Source organism: Mesoplodon bidens (assembly GCF_964165515.1).
Source record: "Mesoplodon bidens genome assembly, contig: HAP1_SCAFFOLD_39, whole genome shotgun sequence".
Classification (NCBI taxonomy): domain Eukaryota; kingdom Metazoa; phylum Chordata; class Mammalia; order Artiodactyla; family Ziphiidae; genus Mesoplodon; species Mesoplodon bidens.
The window spans coordinates 2028293-2050904 of NW_027671923.1; positions in this window are offsets into that span (position 1 = coordinate 2028293).

The following is a 22612-nucleotide window of genomic DNA, read 5'->3' on the forward strand; positions in this document are numbered from 1 at the left end:
AAAAAGACGGGAATGGAAAAAAGCATCCCTCAGACTGGGCGAAAATCGTTGCAAACGAATCAATGGACAAAGGTTTAATCTCCAATATATATAAACAGCTCATGCAGCTTAATTTTAAAAAAACAAACAACCCAATACAAAAATGGGCAGAAGTTCTAAGAGACGTTTCTTCAAAGAAGACACAGAGATGGCCAAGACGCACATGAAAAGCTGCTCAAGAGCACTAATTATTAGAGAAATGCAAATCAAAACTACAATGAGGTATCACCTCACACCTGTTAGGATCGGCATCATCAGAAAATCTACAAACAACAAATTCTGGGGAGGTTGTGGACAAAAGGAGCCCTCTTCCACTATTGGTGGGAATGTAAATTGATACCGTCACTATGGAGAACAGTATGGAGTTTCCTTTAAAAAACTAGAAATAGAATTACCATCCGATCCAGCAATCCCACTTCTGGGCATATACCCAGAGAAAACCATAAATCAAAAAGGCACATTCACCACAATGTTCATTGCAGCACTATTTAAAATAGCCAGGTAATGGAAGCAACCTAAATGCCCACAGAAAGATGAATGGATAAAATTGGGGCACATATATAAAATGGAATATTACTCGGCCATAAAAAGGAATGAAACTGGGTCATTTGTAGGGACATCGATGGATCTAGAGACTGTCATATAGAATGAAGTAAGTCAGAAATAGGAAATCAAATATTGTATATTAATGCATATATGTGGAACCTAAAAATGGTACAGATGAACTGGTTTGCAGGGAAGAAATAGAGACACAGAGGTAGAGAACAAACGTATGGACACCAAGTGTGGGAAGCCATGGGGTGGTGGTGGTGGGATGAGTTGGGAGATTGGGATTGACCTGTATACATGTATATGCATAAAATACATAACTGATAATAACCTGCTGTATAAAAAAGTAAATAAAATTAAATTTCAAAATTTTAAAAATAAAATTTAAAAATAAAACAGAAAAAAGTTCTTCCCTTCACACACATGTATTTATAGGAATGCATTATTTCCATGCTTATATCTATAAATACATAAAAGAGGAATAAAATCTAACTTGAACCATAAACGAAAAAAAACCTGAACCCACCAGTTATACAGAGGAAAACCCTATCAGGGCACTTGCTCCAGCGGTAAACAATTCTGAAATTGGTCAGAGGTGTGGAATCATCTCCCATCCAGCTAGCACCCACCCCCCACGCAAGGAGCGTCCTCATTGCAAAGCTAAGAGACCGTGCCGAGGCATCTCTGAATAAAGGTGAGCTGAGCCCCAGGCCAGCTGCTGCTGAACTGTTCCCACCCTTCCCAGGTAAAACACCTGAATATGTACAAGGGCTTGAAAGCCTAGAGGAAGGGCCGTGGAGCCACACTAGCGACAGCACGCAGGCCAACTTGGTGCCTGCAGGCCAGCCAGGGTGGTCCTGGCCCCGGGTACTCTTCCGGAAGCTTTCCATTGTCCTGCCTGTGATACCCCTCCTGTCCCGGCCCCCACTGCTTTTTTCCTTCCTCACCTCTGTCCGGAGAGAAATTCCAGCGGAAGGTATGGGTGACACATCCTCTTCTTTACAGGTGGCAGCCTGGCAACTCCTGCAGAAAGGCCAGCAGTGCCCCACTCACACCGGGCCACCAACAAAGCTGTGGCCCCTCATTCCCTCCCACCAGCTCAGCCCCGAGACTGCTAACGGGGCAGAGAATATGGAGTCAGGCACAGCTTCAGGGGCTATTGCTGCCTGGAGCGCTGTTTATATTGACCTCAACCAGGCACACCTGGGAAGGGCCGGCCGGCAGGGTAAGGCTGCCCAGGTCAGCTAATCCACAACCCTCAGGGAATCACATTGTTGAAAATCGACCTCGCTAAGGCAGAATAGAAGCCAAGGAAAATAAGGACACAATGCCATTTGCAGCACCGTAGATGAGTCTAGATGTAATCACGTGACTTGTAGTAAGTCAGAAAGTGAAAGACACATATCATATCATATCACTTATAGGTGTTACCTAAAAATGGATACCAGGGCAGATATTTCCACGGAGAAGGGCAATGACAGATTCATTAAACAAACTTATGGTTCACCAATGGAAAGGTGTGAGGATTGGTTTCTTTACGATATCGGGGTTAACAGACATATACAAACACAGGTGACATATATAATCACCAAAGACCTACGGAATACCAAGAGAAGACTACTCAACATTCTGTCATAACGTCCCTGGGAAAAGGATCCCAGGAAGAACAGACATCTGTATATGTGTAAAAGAACCACATCTTCGACACCTACAATAAGCCAAACATTGTAATCAAACTTGCTGTAATAAAAAATAAAAATTTAAATTAAAAATACGAACAAGAAGTAGGGAGACAAACTTGAGGGGCTTTCTCCTGGCACATTCCATTCTAAATTCCTATCTAGAACACGACTTCCATTGAGGCTCTGCTGCCCTAGTAACCAGATTTGGTAAGGGAGAACTGCTGCCACCTTGTGGCCGTTTCACACAACAGCAGCTTTAATCCCAGCGCTAATGGTCAGATGATATTCAAAATCATTGTAGGCCTGTAAATGACACCTGCCCTGAAAACAAATCCTGGGGTCACATATCGACCAAAAAATTCAAAGGACGTCCATATTTCAAAACGACCGTTTCAAAAGGCATATTTTATGCACATTAGTGTTCTGCTTCTTTGTCTTTCTTTCTTTTTTGGTTAAAAAGACGGGAATGGAAAAAGGCATCCCTCAGACTGGGCGAAATTCGTTGCAAACGAATCAATGGACAAAGGTTTAATCTCCAATATATATAAACAGCTCATGCAGCTTAATATTAAAAAAACAAACAACCCAATACAAAAATGGGCAGAAGATCTAAAGAGACGTTTCTTCAAAGAAGACACAGAGATGGCCAAGACGCACATGAAAAGCTGCTCAAGAGCACTAATTATTAGAGAAATGCAAATCAAAACTACAATGAGGTATCACCTCACACCTGTTAGAATCGGCATCATCAGAAAATCTACAAACAACAAATTCTGGGGAGGGTGTGGACAAAAGGAGCCCTGTTCCACTATTGGTGGGAATGTAAATTGATACAGTCACTATGGAGAACACTATGGAGTTTCCTTTAAAAAACTAGAAATAGAATTAACATCTGATCCAGCAATCCCACTTCTGGGCATATACCCAGAGAAAACCATAAATCAAAAAGGCACATTCACCACAATGTTCATTGCAGCACTATTTAAAATAGCCAGGTAATGGAAGCAACTTAAATGCCCACAGACAGATGAATGGATAAAGATGGGGTACATATATAAAATGGAATATTACTCGGCCATAAAAAGGAATGAAACTGGGTCTTTGTAGAGACATCGATGGATCTAGAGACTGTCATACAGAATGAAGTAACTCAGAAAGCGGAAAACAAATATTGTATATTAATGCATATATGTGGAACCTAAAAGATGGTACAGATGAACTGGTTTGCAGGGAAGAAATAGAGACACAGAGGTAGAGAACAAACGTATGGACACCAAGTGTGGGAAGCCATGGGGTGGTGGTGGTGGGATGAGTTGGGAGATTGGGATTGACCTGTATACATGTATATGCATAAAATACATAACTGATAATAACCTGCTGTATAAAAAAGTAAATAAAATTAAATTTCCAAATTTTAAAAAATAAAATTTAAAAATAAAACAGAAAAAAGTGCTTCCCTTCACACACATGTATTTATAGGAATGAATTATTTCCATGCTTATATCTATAAATACATAAAAGAGGAATAAAATCTAACTTGAACCATAAACGAAAGAAAACCTGAACCCACCAGTTATACAGAGGAAAACCCTATCAGGGCACTTGCTCCAGCGGTAAACAATTCTGAAATTGGTCAGAGGTGTGGAATCATCTCCCATCCAGCTAGCACCCACCCCCCACGCAAGGAGCGTCCTCATTGCAAAGCTGGGAGACCGTGCCGAGGCATCTCTGAATAAAGGTGAGCTGAGCCCCAGGCCAGCTGCTGCTGAACTGTTCCCACCCTTCCCAGGTAAAACACCTGAATATGTACAAGGGCTTGAAAGCCTAGAGGAAGGGCCGTGGAACCACACTAGTGACAGCACGCAGGCCAACTTGGTGCCTGCAGGCCAGCCAGGGTGGTCCTGGCCCCGGGTACTCTTCCGGAAGCTTTCCATTGTCCTGCCTGTGATACCCCTCCTGTCCCGGCCCCCACTGCTTTTTTCCTTCCTCACCTCTGTCCGGAGAGAAATTCCAGCGGAAGGTATGGGTGACACATCCTCTTCTTTACAGATGGCAGTCTGGCAACTCCTGCAGAAAGGCCAGCAGTGCCCCACTCACACCGGGCCACCAACAAAGCTGTGGCCCCTCATTCCCTCCCACCAGCTCAGCCCCGAGACTGCTGACGGGGCAGAGAATATGGAGTCAGGCACAGCTTCAGGGGCTATTGCTGCCTGGAGCGCTGTTTATATTGACCTCAACCAGGCACACCTGGGGAGGGCCGGCCGGCAGGGTAAGGCTGCCCAGGTCAGCTAATCCACAACCCTCAGGGAATCACATTGTTGAAAATGGACCTCGCTAAGGCAGAATAGAAGCCAAGGAAAATAAGGACACAATGCCATTTGCAGCACAGTAGATGAGTCTAGAGGTAATCACGTGACTTGGAGTAAGTCAGAAAGTGAAAGACACATATCATATCACTTATAGTTGTTACCTAAAAATGGATACCAGGGCAGATATTTCCACGGAGAAGGGCAATGACAGATGCATTAAACAAACTTATGGTTCACCAATGGAAAGGTGTGAGGATTGGTTTCATTATGATATCGGGGTTAACAGACATATACAAACACAGGTGACATATATAATCACCAAAGACCTCCGGAATACCAAGAGAAGACTACTCAACATTCTGTCATAACGTCCCTGGGAAAAGGATCCCAGGAAGAACAGACATCTGTATATGTGTAAAAGAACCACATCTTCGACACCTACAATAAGCCAAACATTGTAATCAAACTTGCTGTAATAAAAAATAAAAATTTAAATTAAAAATACGAACAAGAAGTAGGGAGACAAACTTGAGGGGCTTTCTCCTGGCACATTCCATTCTAAATTCCAATCTAGAACACGACTTCCATTGAGGCTCTGCTGCCCTAGTAACCAGATTTGGTAAGGGAGAACTGCTGCCACCTTGTGGCCGTTTCACACAACAGCAGCTTTAATCCCAGCGCTAATGGTCAGTTGATATTCAAAATCATTGCAGGCCTGTAAATGACACCTGCCCTGAAAACAAATCCTGGGGTCACATATCGACCAAAAAATTCAAAGGACGTCCATATTTCAAAACGACCGTTTCAAAAGGCATATTTTATGCACATTAGTGTTCTGCTTCTTTGTCTTTCTTTCTTTTTTGGTTAAAAAGACGGGAGTGGAAAAAGGCATCCGTCAGACTGGGCGAAAATCGTTGCAAACGAATCAAAGGACAAAGGTTTAATCTCCAATATATATAAACAGCTCATGCAGCTTAATTTAAAAAAAACAAACAACCCAATACAAAAATGGGCAGAAGTTCTAAAGAGACGTTTCTTCAAAGAAGACACAGAGATGGCCAAGACGCACATGAAAAGCTGCTCAAGAGCACTAATGATTTGAGAAATGCAAATCAAAACTACAATGAGGTATCACCTCACACCTGTTAGAATCGGCATCATCAGAAAATCTACAAACAACAAATTCTGGGGAGGTTGTGGACAAAAGGAGCCCTCTTCCACTATTGGTGGGAATGTAAATTGATACCGTCACTATGGAGAACACTATGGAGTTTCCTTTAAAAAACTAGAAATAGAATTACCATCTGATCCAGCAATCCCACTTCTGGGCATATACCCAGAGAAAACCATAAATCAAAAAGGCACATTCACCACAATGTTCATTGCAGCACTATTTAAAATAGCCAGGTAATGGAAGCAACCTAAATGCGCACAGACAGATGAATGGATAAAGATGGGGTACATATATAAAATGGAATATTACTCGGCCATAAAAAGGAATGAAACTGGGTCTTTGTAGAGACATCGATGGATCTAGAGACTGTCATACAGAATGAAGTAACTCAGAAAGCGGAAAACAAATATTGTATATTAATGCATATATGTGGAACCTAAAAGATGGTACAGATGAACTGGTTTGCAGGGAAGAAATAGAGACACAGAGGTAGAGAACAAACGTATGGACACCAAGTGTGGGAAGCCATGGGGTGGTGGTGGTGGGATGAGTTGGGAGATTGGGATTGACCTGTATACATGTATATGCATAAAATACATAACTGATAATAACCTGCTGTATAAAAAAGTAAATAAAATTAAATTTCCAAATTTTAAAAAATAAAATTTAAAAATAAAACAGAAAAAAGTGCTTCCCTTCACACACATGTATTTATAGGAATGAATTATTTCCATGCTTATATCTATAAATACATAAAAGAGGAATAAAATCTAACTTGAACCATAAACGAAAGAAAACCTGAACCCACCAGTTATACAGAGGAAAACCCTATCAGGGCACTTGCTCCAGCGGTAAACAATTCTGAAATTGGTCAGAGGTGTGGAATCATCTCCCATCCAGCTAGCACCCACCCCCCACGCAAGGAGCGTCCTCATTGCAAAGCTGGGAGACCGTGCCGAGGCATCTCTGAATAAAGGTGAGCTGAGCCCCAGGCCAGCTGCTGCTGAACTGTTCCCACCCTTCCCAGGTAAAACACCTGAATATGTACAAGGGCTTGAAAGCCTAGAGGAAGGGCCGTGGAACCACACTAGTGACAGCACGCAGGCCAACTTGGTGCCTGCAGGCCAGCCAGGGTGGTCCTGGCCCCGGGTACTCTTCCGGAAGCTTTCCATTGTCCTGCCTGTGATACCCCTCCTGTCCCGGCCCCCACTGCTTTTTTCCTTCCTCACCTCTGTCCGGAGAGAAATTCCAGCGGAAGGTATGGGTGACACCTCCTCTTCTTTACAGATGGCAGCCTGGCAACTCCTGCAGAAAGGCCAGCAGTGCCCCACTCACACCGGGCCACCAACAAAGCTGTGGCCCCTCATTCCCTCCCACCAGCTCAGCCCCGAGACTGCTGACGGGGCAGAGAATATGGAGTCAGGCACAGCTTCAGGGGCTATTGCTGCCTGGAGCGCTGTTTATATTGACCTCAACCAGGCACACCTGGGGAGGGCCGGCCGGCAGGGTAAGGCTGCCCAGGTCAGCTAATCCACAACCCTCAGGGAATCACATTGTTGAAAATGGACCTCGCTAAGGCAGAATAGAAGCCAAGGAAAATAAGGACACAATGCCATTTGCAGCACCGTAGATGAGTCTAGAGGTAATCACGTGACTTGTAGTAAGTCAGAAAGTGAAAGACACATATCATATCATATCACTTATAGGTGTTACCTAAAAATGGATACCAGGGCAGATATTTCCACGGAGAAGGGCAATGACAGATGCATTAAACAAACTTATGGTTCACCAATGGAAAGGTGTGAGGATTGGTTTCATTATGATATCGGGGTTAACAGACATATACAAACACAGGTGACATATATAATCACCAAAGACCTCCGGAATACCAAGAGAAGACTACTCAACATTCTGTCATAACGTCCCTGGGAAAAGGATCCCAGGAAGAACAGACATCTGTATATGTGTAAAAGAACCACATCTTCGACACCTACAATAAGCCAAACATTGTAATCAAACTTGCTGTAATAAAAAATAAAAATTTAAATTAAAAATACGAACAAGAAGTAGGGAGACAAACTTGAGGGGCTTTCTCCTGGCACATTCCATTCTAAATTCCAATCTAGAACACGACTTCCATTGAGGCTCTGCTGCCCTAGTAACCAGATTTGGTAAGGGAGAACTGCTGCCACCTTGTGGCCGTTTCACACAACAGCAGCTTTAATCCCAGCGCTAATGGTCAGTTGATATTCAAAATCATTGCAGGCCTGTAAATGACACCTGCCCTGAAAACAAATCCTGGGGTCACATATCGACCAAAAAATTCAAAGGACGTCCATATTTCAAAACGACCGTTTCAAAAGGCATATTTTATGCACATTAGTGTTCTGCTTCTTTGTCTTTCTTTCTTTTTTGGTTAAAAAGACGGGAGTGGAAAAAGGCATCCGTCAGACTGGGCGAAAATCGTTGCAAACGAATCAAAGGACAAAGGTTTAATCTCCAATATATATAAACAGCTCATGCAGCTTAATTTAAAAAAAACAAACAACCCAATACAAAAATGGGCAGAAGTTCTAAAGAGACGTTTCTTCAAAGAAGACACAGAGATGGCCAAGACGCACATGAAAAGCTGCTCAAGAGCACTAATGATTTGAGAAATGCAAATCAAAACTACAATGAGGTATCACCTCACACCTGTTAGAATCGGCATCATCAGAAAATCTACAAACAACAAATTCTGGGGAGGTTGTGGACAAAAGGAGCCCTCTTCCACTATTGGTGGGAATGTAAATTGATACCGTCACTATGGAGAACACTATGGAGTTTCCTTTAAAAAACTAGAAATAGAATTACCATCTGATCCAGCAATCCCACTTCTGGGCATATACCCAGAGAAAACCATAAATCAAAAATGCACATTCACCACAATGTTCATTGCAGCACTATTTAAAATAGCCAGGTAATGGAAGCAACCTAAATGCGCACAGACAGATGAATGGATAAAGATGGGGTACATATATAAAATGGAATATTACTCGGCCATAAAAAGGAATGAAACTGGGTCATTTGTAGAGACATCGATGGATCTAGAGACTGTCATATAGAATGAAGTAAGTCAGAAAGAGGAAAACAAATATTGTATATTAATGCATATATGTGGAACCTAAAAGATGGTACAGATGAACTGGTTTGCAGGGCAGAAATAGAGACACAGAGGTAGAGAACAAACGTATGGACACCAAGTGTGGGAAGCCATGGGTTGGTGGTGGTGGGATGAGTTGGGAGATTGGGATTGACCTCTATACATGTATATGCATAAAATACATAACTGATAATAACCTACTGTATAAAAAAGTCAATAAAATTAAATTTCAAAACTTTAAAAAATAAAATTTAAGAATAAAACAGAAAAAAGTGCTTCCCTTCACACACATGTATTTATAGGAATGAATTATTTCCATGCTTATATCTATAAATACATAAAAGAGGAATAAAATCTAACTTGAACCATAAACGAAAAAAAACCTGAACCCACCAGTTATACAGAGGAAAATCCTATCAGGGCACTTGCTCCAGCAGTAAACAATTCTGAAATTGGTCAGAGGTGTGGAATCATCTCCCATCCAGCTAGCACCCACACCCCACGCAAGGAGCGTCCTCATTGCAAAGCTGGGAGACCGTGCCGAGGCATCTCTGAATAAAGGTGAGCTGAGCCGCAGGCCAGCTGCTGCTGAACTGTTCCCACCCTTCCCAGGTAAAACACCTGAATATGTACAAGGGCTTGAAAGCCTAGAGGAAGGGCCGTGGAGCCACACTAGCGACAGCACGCAGGCCAACTTGGTGCCTGCAGGCCAGCCAGGGTGGTCCTGGCCCCGGGTACTCTTCCGGAAGCTTTCCATTGTCCTGCCTGTGATACCCCTCCTGTCCCGGCCCCCACTGCTTTTTTCCTTCCTCACCTCTGTCCGGAGAGAAATTCCAGCGGAAGGTATGGGTGACACATCCTCTTCTTTACAGGTGGCAGCCTGGCAACTCCTGCAGAAAGGCCAGCAGTGCCCCACTCACACCGGGCCACCAACAAAGCTGTGGCCCCTCATTCCCTCCCACCAGCTCAGCCCCGAGACTGCTGACGGGGCAGAGAATATGGAGTCAGGCACAGCTTCAGGGGCTATTGCTGCCTGGAGCGCTGTTTATATTGACCTCAACCAGGCACACCTGGGGAGGGCCGGCCGGCAGGGTCAGGCTGCCCAGGTCAGCTAATCCACAACCATCAGGGAATCAAATTGTTGAAAATGGACCTCGCTAAGGCAGAATAGAAGCCAAGGGAAATAAGGACACAATGCCATTTGCAGCACCGTAGATGAGTCTAGAGGTTATCACGTGACTTGTAGTAAGTCAGAAAGTGAAAGACACATATCATATCATATCACTTATAGGTGTTACCTAAAAATGGATACCAGGGCAGATATTTCCACGGAGAAGGGCAATCACAGATTCATTAAACACACTTATGGTTCACCAATGGAAAGGTGTGAGGATTGGTTTCATTACGATATCGGGGTTAACAGACATATACAAACACAGGTGACATATATAATCACCAAAGACCTACGGAATACCAAGAGAAGACTACTCAACATTCTGTCATAACGTCCCTGGGAAAAGGATCCCAGGAAGAACAGACATCTGTATATGTGTAAAAGAACCACATCTTCGACACCTACAATAAGCCAAACATTGTAATCAAACTTGCTGTAATAAAAAATAAAAATTTAAATTAAAAATACGAACAAGAAGTAGGGAGACAAACTTGAGGGGCTTTCTCCTGGCACATTCCATTCTAAATTCCTATCTAGAACACGACTTCCATTGAGGCTCTGCTGCCCTAGTAACCAGATTTGGTAAGGGAGAACTGCTGCCACCTTGTGGCCGTTTCACACAACAGCAGCTTTAATCCCAGCGCTAATGGTCAGTTGATATTCAAAATCATTGCAGGCCTGTAAAAGACACCTGCCCTGAAAACAAATCCTGGGGTCACATATCGACCAAAAACTTCAAAGGACGTCCATATTTCAAAACGACCGTTTCAAAAGGCATATTTTATGCACATTAGTGTTCTGCTTCTTTGTCTTTCTTTCTTTTTTGGTTAAAAAGACGGGAATGGAAAAAAGCATCCCTCAGACTGGGCGAAAATCGTTGCAAACGAATCAATGGACAAAGGTTTAATCTCCAATATATATAAACAGCTCATGCAGCTTAATTTTAAAAAAACAAACAACCCAATACAAAAATGGGCAGAAGTTCTAAGAGACGTTTCTTCAAAGAAGACACAGAGATGGCCAAGACGCACATGAAAAGCTGCTCAAGAGCACTAATTATTAGAGAAATGCAAATCAAAACTACAATGAGGTATCACCTCACACCTGTTAGGATCGGCATCATCAGAAAATCTACAAACAACAAATTCTGGGGAGGGTGTGGACAAAAGGAGCCCTCTTCCACTATTGGTGGGAATGTAAATTGATACCGTCACTATGGAGAACAGTATGGAGTTTCCTTTAAAAAACTAGAAATAGAATTACCATCCGATCCAGCAATCCCACTTCTGGGCATATACCCAGAGAAAACCATAAATCAAAAAGGCACATTCACCACAATGTTCATTGCAGCACTATTTAAAATAGCCAGGTAATGGAAGCAACCTAAATGCCCACAGAAAGATGAATGGATAAAATTGGGGTACATATATAAAATGGAATATTACTCGGCCATAAAAAGGAATGAAACTGGGTCATTTGTAGGGACATCGATGGATCTAGAGACTGTCATATAGAATGAAGTAAGTCAGAAATAGGAAATCAAATATTGTATATTAATGCATATATGTGGAACCTAAAAATGGTACAGATGAACTGGTTTGCAGGGAAGAAATAGAGACACAGAGGTAGAGAACAAACGTATGGACACCAAGTGTGGGAAGCCATGGGGTGGTGGTGGTGGGATGAGTTGGGAGATTGGGATTGACCTGTATACATGTATATGCATAAAATACATAACTGATAATAACCTGCTGTATAAAAAAGTAAATAAAATTAAATTTCAAAATTTTAAAAATAAAATTTAAAAATAAAACAGAAAAAAGTTCTTCCCTTCACACACATGTATTTATAGGAATGCATTATTTCCATGCTTATATCTATAAATACATAAAAGAGGAATAAAATCTAACTTGAACCATAAACGAAAAAAAACCTGAACCCACCAGTTATACAGAGGAAAACCCTATCAGGGCACTTGCTCCAGCGGTAAACAATTCTGAAATTGGTCAGAGGTGTGGAATCATCTCCCATCCAGCTAGCACCCACCCCCCACGCAAGGAGCGTCCTCATTGCAAAGCTGGGAGACCGTGCCGAGGCATCTCTGAATAAAGGTGAGCTGAGCCCCAGGCCAGCTGCTGCTGAACTGTTCCCACCCTTCCCAGGTAAAACACCTGAATATGTACAAGGGCTTGAAAGCCTAGAGGAAGGGCCGTGGAGCCACACTAGCGACAGCACGCAGGCCAACTTGGTGCCTGCAGGCCAGCCAGTGTGGTCCTGGCCCCGGGTACTCTTCCGGAAGCTTTCCATTGTCCTGCCTGTGATACCCCTCCTGTCCCGGCCCCCACTGCTTTTTTCCTTCCTCACCTCTGTCCGGAGAGAAATTCCAGCGGAAGGTATGGGTGACACATCCTCTTCTTTACAGGTGGCAGCCTGGCAACTCCTGCAGAAAGGCCAGCAGTGCCCCACTCACACCGGGCCACCAACAAAGCTGTGGCCCCTCATTCCCTCCCACCAGCTCAGCCCCGAGACTGCTGACGGGGCAGAGAATATGGAGTCAGGCACAGCTTCAGGGGCTATTGCTGCCTGGAGCGCTGTTTATATTGACCTCAACCAGGCACACCTGGGGAGGGCCGGCCGGCAGGGTAAGGCTGCCCAGGTCAGCTAATCCACAACCATCAGGGAATCAAATTGTTGAAAATGGACCTCGCTAAGGCAGAATAGAAGCCAAAGAAAATAAGGACACAATGCCATTTGCAGCACCGTAGATGAGTCTAGAGGTAATCACGTGACTTGTAGTAAGTCAGAAAGTGAAAGACACATATCATATCATATCACTTATAGGTGTTACCTAAAAATGGATACCAGGGCAGATATTTCCACGGAGAAGGGCAATCACAGATTCATTAAACACACTTATGGTTCACCAATGGAAAGTTGTGAGGATTGGTTTCATTACGATATCGGGGTTAACAGACATATACAAACACAGGTGACATATATAATCACCAAAGACCTACGGAATACCAAGAGAAGACTACTCAACATTCTGTCATAACGTCCCTGGGAAAAGGATCCCAGGAAGAACAGACATCTGTATATGTGTAAAAGAACCACATCTTCAACACCTACAATAAGCCAAACATTGTAATCAAACTTGCTGTAGTAAAAAATAAAAATTTAAATTAAAAATACGAACAAGAAGTAGGGAGACAAACTTGAGGGGCTTTCTACTGGCACATTCCATTCTAAATTCCAATCTAGAACAGGACTTCCATTGAGGCTCTGCTGCCCTAGTAACCAGATTTGGTAAGGGAGAACTGCTGCCACCTTGTGGCCGTTTCACACAACAGCAGCTTTAATCCCAGCGCTAATGGTCAGTTGATATTCAAAATCATTGCAGGCCTGTAAATGACACCTGCCCTGAAAACAAATCCTGGGGTCACGTAACGACCAAAAAATTCAAAGGACGTCCATATTTCAAAACGACCGTTTCAAAAGGCATATTTTATGCACATTAGTGTTCTGCTTCTTTGTCTTTCTTTCTTCTTTGGTGAAAAAGACGGGAATGGAAAAAGGCATCCCTCAGACTGGGTGAAAATCGTTGCAAACGAATCAATGGACAAAGGTTTAATCTCCAATATATATAAACAGCTCATGCAGCTTAATATTAAAAAAACAAACAACCCAATACAAAAATGGGCAGAAGTTCTAAAGAACGTTTCTTCAAAGAAGACACAGAGATGGCCAAGACGCACATGAAAAGCTGCTCAAGAGCACTAATTATTAGAGAAATGCAAATCAAAACTACAATGAGGTATCACCTCACACCTGTTAGGATCGGCATCATCAGAAAATCTACAAACAACAAATTCTGGGGAGGGTGTGGACAAAAGGAGCCCTCTTCCACTATCGGTGGGAATGTAAATTGATACAGTCACTATGGAGAACACTATGGAGTTTCCTTTAAAAAACTAGAAATAGAATTACCATCCGATCCAGCAATCCCACTTCTGGGCATATACCCAGAGAAAACCATAAATCAAAAAGGCACATTCACCACAATGTTCATTGCAGCACTATTTAAAATAGCCAGGTAATGGAAGCAACCTAAATGCCCACAGACAGATGAATGGATAAAGATGGGGTACATATATAAAATGGAATATTACTCGGCCATAAAAAGCAATGAAACTGGGTCATTTGTAGAGACATCGATGGATCTAGGGACTGTCATATAGAATGAAGTAAGTCAGAAAGAGGAAATCAAATATTGTATATTAATGCATATATGTGGAACCTAAAAGATGGTACAGATGAACTGGTTTGCAGGGAAGAAATAGAGACACAGAGGTAGAGAACAAACGTATGGACACCAAGTGTGGGAAGCCATGGGGTGGTGGTGGTGGGATGAGTTGGGAGATTGGGATTGACCTGTATACATGTATATGCATAAAATACATAACTGATAATAACCTGCTGTATAAAAAAGTAAATAAAATTAAATTTCAAAATTTTAAAAAATAAAATTTAAAAATAAAACAGAAAAAAGTTCTTCCCTTCACACACATGTATTTATAGGAATGCATTATTTCCATGCTTATATCTATAAATACATAAAAGAGGAATAAAATCTAACTTGAACCATAAACGAAAAAAAACCTGAACCCACCAGTTATACAGAGGAAAATCCTATCAGGGCACTTGCTCCAGCAGTAAACAATTCTGAATTTGGTCAGAGGTGTGGAATCATCTCCCATCCAGCTAGCACCCACCCCCCACGCAAGGAGCGTCCTCATTGCAAAGCTGGGAGACCGTGCCGAGGCATCTCTGAATAAAGGTGAGCTGAGCCCCAGGCCAGCTGCTGCTGAACTGTTCCCACCCTTCCCAGGTAAAACACCTGAATATGTACAAGGGCTTGAAAGCCTAGAGGAAGGGCCGTGGAGCCACACTAGCGACAGCACGCAGGCCAACTTGGTGCCTGCAGGCCAGCCAGTGTGGTCCTGGCCCCGGGTACTCTTCCGGAAGCTTTCCATTGTCCTGCCTGTGATACCCCTCCTGTCCCGGCCCCCACTGCTTTTTTCCTTCCTCACCTCTGTCCGGAGAGAAATTCCAGCGGAAGGTATGGGTGACACATCCTCTTCTTTACAGGTGGCAGCCTGGCAACTCCTGCAGAAAGGCCAGCAGTGCCCCACTCACACCGGGCCACCAACAAAGCTGTGGCCCCTCATTCCCTCCCACCAGCTCAGCCCCGAGACTGCTGACGGGGCAGAGAATATGGAGTCAGGCACAGCTTCAGGGGCTATTGCTGCCTGGAGCGCTGTTTATATTGACCTCAACCAGGCACACCTGGGGAGGGCCGGCCGGCAGGGTAAGGCTGCCCAGGTCAGCTAATCCACAACCATCAGGGAATCAAATTGTTGAAAATGGACCTCGCTAAGGCAGAATAGAAGCCAAAGAAAATAAGGACACAATGCCATTTGCAGCACCGTAGATGAGTCTAGAAGTAATCACGTGACTTGTAGTAAGTCAGAAAGTGAAAGACACATATCATATCATATCACTTATAGGTGTTACCTAAAAATGGATACCAGGGCAGATATTTCCACGGAGAAGGGCAATCACAGATTCATTAAACACACTTATGGTTCACCAATGGAAAGTTGTGAGGATTGGTTTCATTACGATATCGGGGTTAACAGACATATACAAACACAGGTGACATATATAATCACCAAAGACCTACGGAATACCAAGAGAAGACTACTCAACATTCTGTCATAACGTCCCTGGGAAAAGGATCCCAGGAAGAACAGACATCTGTATATGTGTAAAAGAACCACATCTTCAACACCTACAATAAGCCAAACATTGTAATCAAACTTGCTGTAGTAAAAAATAAAAATTTAAATTAAAAATACGAACAAGAAGTAGGGAGACAAACTTGAGGGGCTTTCTCCTGGCACATTCCATTCTAAATTCCAATCTAGAACAGGACTTCCATTGAGGCTCTGCTGCCCTAGTAACCAGATTTGGTAAGGGAGAACTGCTGCCACCTTGTGGCAGTTTCACACAACAGCAGCTTTAATCCCAGCGCTAATGGTCAGTTGATATTCAAAATCATTGCAGGCCTGTAAATGACACCTGCCCTGAAAACAAATCCTGGGGTCACGTATCGACCAAAAAATTCAAAGGACGTCCATATTTCAAAACGACCGTTTCAAAAGGCATATTTTATGCACATTAGTGTTCTGCTTCTTTGTCTTTCTTTCTTCTTTGGTTAAAAAGACGGGAATGGAAAAAGGCATCCCTCAGACTGGGCGAAAATCGTTGCAAACGAATCAATGGACAAAAGTTTAATCTCCAATATATATAAACAGCTCATGCAGCTTAATATTAAACAAACAAACAACCCAATACAAAAATGGGCAGAAGTTCTAAAGAGACGTTTCTTCAAAGAAGACACAGAGATGGCCAAGACGCACATGAAAAGCTGCTCAAGAGCACTAATTATTAGAGAAATGCAAATCAAAACTACAATGAGGTATCACCTCACACCTGTTAGGATCGGCATCATCAGAAAATCTACAAAAAACAAATTCTGGGGATGGTGTGGACAAAATGAGCCCTCTTCCACTATTGGTGGGAATGTAAATTGATACCGTCACTATGGAGAACAGTATGGAGGTTCCCTTAAAAACTAGAAATAGAATTACCATCCGATCCAGCAATCCCACTTCTGGGCATATACCCAGAGAAAACCATAAATCAAAAAGGCACATTCACCACAATGTTCATTGCAGCACTATTTAAAATAGCCAGGTAATGGAAGCAACCTAAATGCCCACAGACAGATGAATGGATAAAATTGGGGTACATATATAAAATGGAATATTACTCGGCCATAAAAAGGAATGAAACTGGGTCATTTGTAGAGACATCGATGGATCTAGAGACAGTCATACAGAATGAAGTAAGTCAGAAAGAGGAAATCAAATATTTTATATTAATGCATATATGTGGAACCTAAAAGATGGTACAGATGAACTGGTTTGCAGGGAAGAAATAGAGACGCAGAGGTAGAGAACAAACGTATGGACACCAAGTGTGGGAAGCCATGGGGTGGTGGTGGTGGGATGAGTTGGGAGATTGGGATTGACCTGTATACATGTATATGCATAAAATACATAACTGATAATAACCTGCTGTATAAAAAAGTAAATAAAATTAAATTCCATATTTTAAAAAATAAAATTTAAAAATAAAACAGAAAAAAGTTCTTCCCTTCACACACATGTATTTATAGGAATGAATTATTTCCATGCTTATATCTATAAATACATAAAAGAGGAATAAAATCTAACTTGAACCATAAACGAAAAAAAACCTGAACCCACAGGTTATACAGAGGAAAACCCTACCAGGGCACTTGCTCCAGCGGTAAACAATTCTGAAATTGGTCAGAGGTGTGGAATCATCTCCCATCCAGCTAGCACCCACCCCCCACGCAAGGAGCGTCCTCATTGCAAAGCTGGGAGACCGTGCCGAGGCATCTCTGAATAAAGGTGAGCTGAGCCCCAGGCCAGCTGCTGCTGAACTGTTCCCACCCTTCCCAGGTAAAACACCTGAATATGTACAAGGGCTTGAAAGCCTAGAGGAAGGGCCGTGGAGCCACACTAGCGAGAGCACGCAGGCCAACTTGGTGCCTGCAGGCCGGCCAGGGTGGTCCTGGCCCCGGGTACTCTTCCGGAAGCTTTCCATTGTCCTGCCTGTGATACCCCTCCTGTCCCGGCCCCCACTGCTTTTTTCCTTCCTCACCTCTGTCCGGAGAGAAATTCCAGCGGAAGGTATGGGTGACACATCCTCTTCTTTACAGGTGGCAGCCTGGCAACTCCTGCAGAAAGGCCAGCAGGGCCCCACTCACACCGGGCCACCAACAAAGCTGTGGCCCCTCATTCCCTCCCACCAGCTCAGCCCCGAGACTGCTGACGGGGCAGAGAATATGGAGTCAGGCATAGCTTCAGGGGCTATTGCTGCCTGGAGCGCTGTTTATATTGACCTCAACCAGGCACACCTGGGGAGGGCCGGCCGGCAGGGTAAGGCTGCCCAGGTTAGCTAATCCACAACCCTCAGGGAATCACATTGTTGAAAATGGACCTCGCTAAGGCAGAATAGAAGCCAAGGAAAATAAGGACACAATGCCATTTGCAGCACTGTAGATGAGTCTAGAGGTAATCACGTGACTTGTAGTAAGTCAGAAAGTGAAAGACACATATCATATCATATCACTTCTAGGTGTTACCTAAAAATGGATACCAGGGCAGATATTTCCACGGAGAAGGGCAATCACAGATTCATTAAACACACTTATGGTTCACCAATGGAAAGGTGTGAGGATTGGTTTCATTACCTTATCGGGGTTAACAGACATATACAAACACAGGTGACATATATAATCACCAAAGACCTACGGAATACCAAGAGAAGACTACTCAACATTCTGTCATAACGTCCCTGGGAAAAGGATCCCAGGAAGAACAGACATCTGTATATGTGTAAAAGAACCACATCTTCGACACCTACAATAAGCCAAACATTGTAATCAAACTTGCTGTAATAAAAAATAAAAATTTAAATTAAAAATACGAACAAGAAGTAGGGAGACAAACTTGAGGGGCTTTCTCCTGGCACATTCCATTCTAAATTCCAATCTAGAACACGACTTCCATTGAGGCTCTGCTGCCCTAGTAACCAGATTTGGTAAGGGAGAACTGCTGCCACCTTGTGGCCGTTTCACACAACAGCAGCTTTAATCCCAGCGCTAATGGTCAGTTGATATTCAAAATCATTGCAGGCCTGTAAATGACACCTGCCCTGAAAACAAATCCTGGGGTCACATATCGACCAAAAAATTCAAAGGACGTCCATATTTCAAAACGACCGTTTCAAAAGGCATATTTTATGCACATTAGTGTTCTGCTTCTTTGTCTTTCTTTCTTTTTTGGTTAAAAAGACGGGAATGGAAAAAGGCATCCCTCAGACTGGGCGAAAATCGTTGCAAACGAATCAATGGACAAAGGTTTAATCTCCAATATATATAAACAGCTCATGCAGCTTAATTTTAAAAAAACAAACAACCCAATACAAAAATGGGCAGAAGTTCTAAAGAGACGTTTCTTCAAAGAAGACACAGAGATGGCCAAGACGCACATGAAAAGCTGCTCAAGAGCACTAATTATTAGAGAAATGCAAATCAAAACTACAATGAGGTATCACCTCACACCTGTTAGGATCGGCATCATCAGAAAATCTACAAACAACAAATTCTGGGGAGGGTGTGGACAAAAGGAGCCCTCTTCCACTATTGGTGGGAATGTAAATTGATACCGTCACTATGGAGAACAGTATGGAGTTTCCTTTAAAAAACTAGAAATAGAATTACCATCCGATCCAGCAATCCCACTTCTGGGCATATACCCAGAGAAAACCATAAATCAAAAAGGCACATTCACCACAATGTTCATTGCAGCACTATTTAAAATAGCCAGGTAATGGAAGCAACCTAAATGCCCACAGACAGATGAATGGATAAAATTGGGGTACATATATAAAATGGAATAGTACTCGGCCATAAAAAGGAATGAAACTGGGTCATTTGTAGAGACATCGATGGATCTAGAGACTGTCATATAGAATGAAGTAAGTCAGAAAGAGGAAAACAAATATTGTATATTAATGCATATATGTGGAACCTAAAAGATGGTACAGATGAACTGGTTTGCAGGGAAGAAACAGAGACACAGAGGTAGAGAAAAAACGTATGGACACCAAGTTTGGGAAGCCATGGGGTTTTGGTGGTGGGATGAGTTGAGAGATTGGGATTGACCTGTATACATGTATATGCATAAAATACATAACTGATATTAACCTGCTGTATAAAAAAGTAAATAAAATTAAATTTCAAAATTTTAAAAAATAAAATGTAAAAATAAAACAGAAAAAAATTTCTTCCATTCACACTGATGTATTTATAAGAATGAATTATTTCCATGCTTATATCTATAAATACATAAAAGAGGAATAAAATCTAACTTGAACCAAAAAAGAAAAAAAAAAACTGAACCTAACAGTTATACAGAGGAAAACACTACCAAGGCACTTGCTCCAGTGGTAAACAATTCTGAAATTGGTCAGAGGTGGGGAATCATCTCGCATACAGCCAGCATCCCCGCCCGCCCACGCAAGGAGCGTCCTTATTGCAAAGCTGGGTGACCGTGCCGAGGCCTCTGTGAGTAAACGTGAGCTGAGCCCCAGGCCAGCTGCTGCTGAACTGTTCCCACCCTTCCCAGGTGAAACACCTGAATATGTACAAGGGCTTGAAAGCCTAGAGGAAGGGCCGTGGAGCCACACCAGCGAAAGCACGCAGGCCAACTTGGTGCCTGCAGGTCAGCCAGGATGGTCCTGGCCACGGGCGCTCTTCTGGAAGCTTTCCATTGCCCTGCCTGAGATACCCCTCCTGTCCCGGTCCCCACTCCTTTTTTTCCTTCCTCACCTCAGCCCGGAGAGATACTCCAGTGGAAGTTATGGGTGACACATCCTCTTCTTTACAGGTGGCAGCCTGGCAACTCCTGCAGAAAGTCCAGCAGAGCCCCACTCACACCGGGCCACCCAAAAAGCCGTGGACCCTCACACCCTCCCACCATCACATCCCCGAGACTGCTGACGGGGCAGAGAATATGGAGTCAGGCACAGCTGTAGGGGCTATTGCTGCCTGGAGCGCTGTTTATATTGACCTCAACCCAGGCACACCTGGGGAGGGCTTGACGGCAGGGTCAGGCTGCCCAGGTCAGCTAATCCTCAGCCCTCAGGGAATCACATTGCAGAAAATGGACCTCGCTAGGACAGAATATTAGCCAAGGAAAAAAAGGACACAATGCCATTTGCAGCCCCTTAGATGAGTCTCGAGGTAATCACGTGACTTGGAGTAAGTCAGAAAGTGAAAGACACATATCATATCATATCACTTATAGGTGTTACCTATAAATTGATACCAGGGCAGATATTTCCACGGAGAAGGGCAATCACAGATTCATTAAACAAACTTATGGTTCACCAAAGGAAAGGTGTGAGGATTGAATTTATTACGATATTGGGGTTAACAGACATATACAAACACAGTAGACATATATAATCACCAAAGACCTACGGAGTACCAAGAGAAGACTACTCAACATTCTGTCATAACGTACATGGGAAAAGGATCCCAGGAAGAACAGACATATGTATATGTGTAAAAGAACCACCTATTGCACACCTACAAAAAGCTAAACGTTGTACTCAAACTTGCTGTAATAAAAAATAAAAAATTAAATTAAAAACACGATCAAGAAGTAGTGAGACAAACTTGAGGGGCTTTCTCCTGGCACATTCCGTTCTACATTCCAATCTAGAACGCGACTTCCATTGAGGCTCTGCTGCCCTAGTAACCAGATTTGGTAAGGGAGAACTGCTGCCACCTTGTGGCCGTTTCACACAACAGCAGCTTTAATCCCAGCGCTAATGGTCAGGGGATATTCCAAATCATTACAGGCCTGTAAATGACACCTGCCCTGAAAACAAATCCTGGGGTCATATATCGACCAAAAAATTCAAAAGACGTCCATATTTCAAAACGACAGTTTCAAGAGGCATATTTCACGCACATTAGTGTTCTGCTTCTTTTGATTTCTTTCTTTCTTTGTTAAAAAAACGGGAATGGAAAAAAGCAACCCTCAAAATGGGCGAAAACTTTCACAAACGAATCAATGGACAAAGGTTTAATCTCCAATATATATAAACAGCTCATGCAGCTTAATATTAATAAAACAAAGAACCCAATACAAAAATGGGCAGAAGATCTAAATAGACGATTCTTCAAAGAAGACACAGAGATGGCCAAGACGCACATGAAAAGCTGCTCAACATCACTAATTATTAGAGAAATGCAAATCAAAACGACAATGAGGTAAGACCTCACACCTGTTAGAATCGGCATCATCAGATAATCTACAAACAACAAATTCTGGGGAGGGTGTGGACAAAAGGAACCCTCTTCCGCTATTGGTGGGAATGTAAATTGATACAGTCACTATGGAGAACAGTATGGAGGTTCCTTTAAAAAACTAAAAAGAGAATTACCATAGGATCCAGCAATCCCACTTCTGGGCATATACCCAGAGAAAACCATAAATCACAGAGACACATTCACCACAATGTTCATTGTAGCACTATTTACAATAGCTAGGTAATGGAAGCAACCTAAATGCCCACAGACAGACGAATGGATAAAGATGTGGTACATATATAAAATGGAATATTACTCAGCCATAAAAAGGAATGAAACTGAGTGATTTGTAGAGAAGTTGATGGATCTAGACACTGTCACACAGAGTGAAGTAAGTCAGAAAGAGAAAAACAAATATTGTATATTAATGCATATATGTGGAACCTAAATGATGGTACAGATGAACTGGTTTGCAGGGAAGAAATAGAGACACAGAGGTAGAG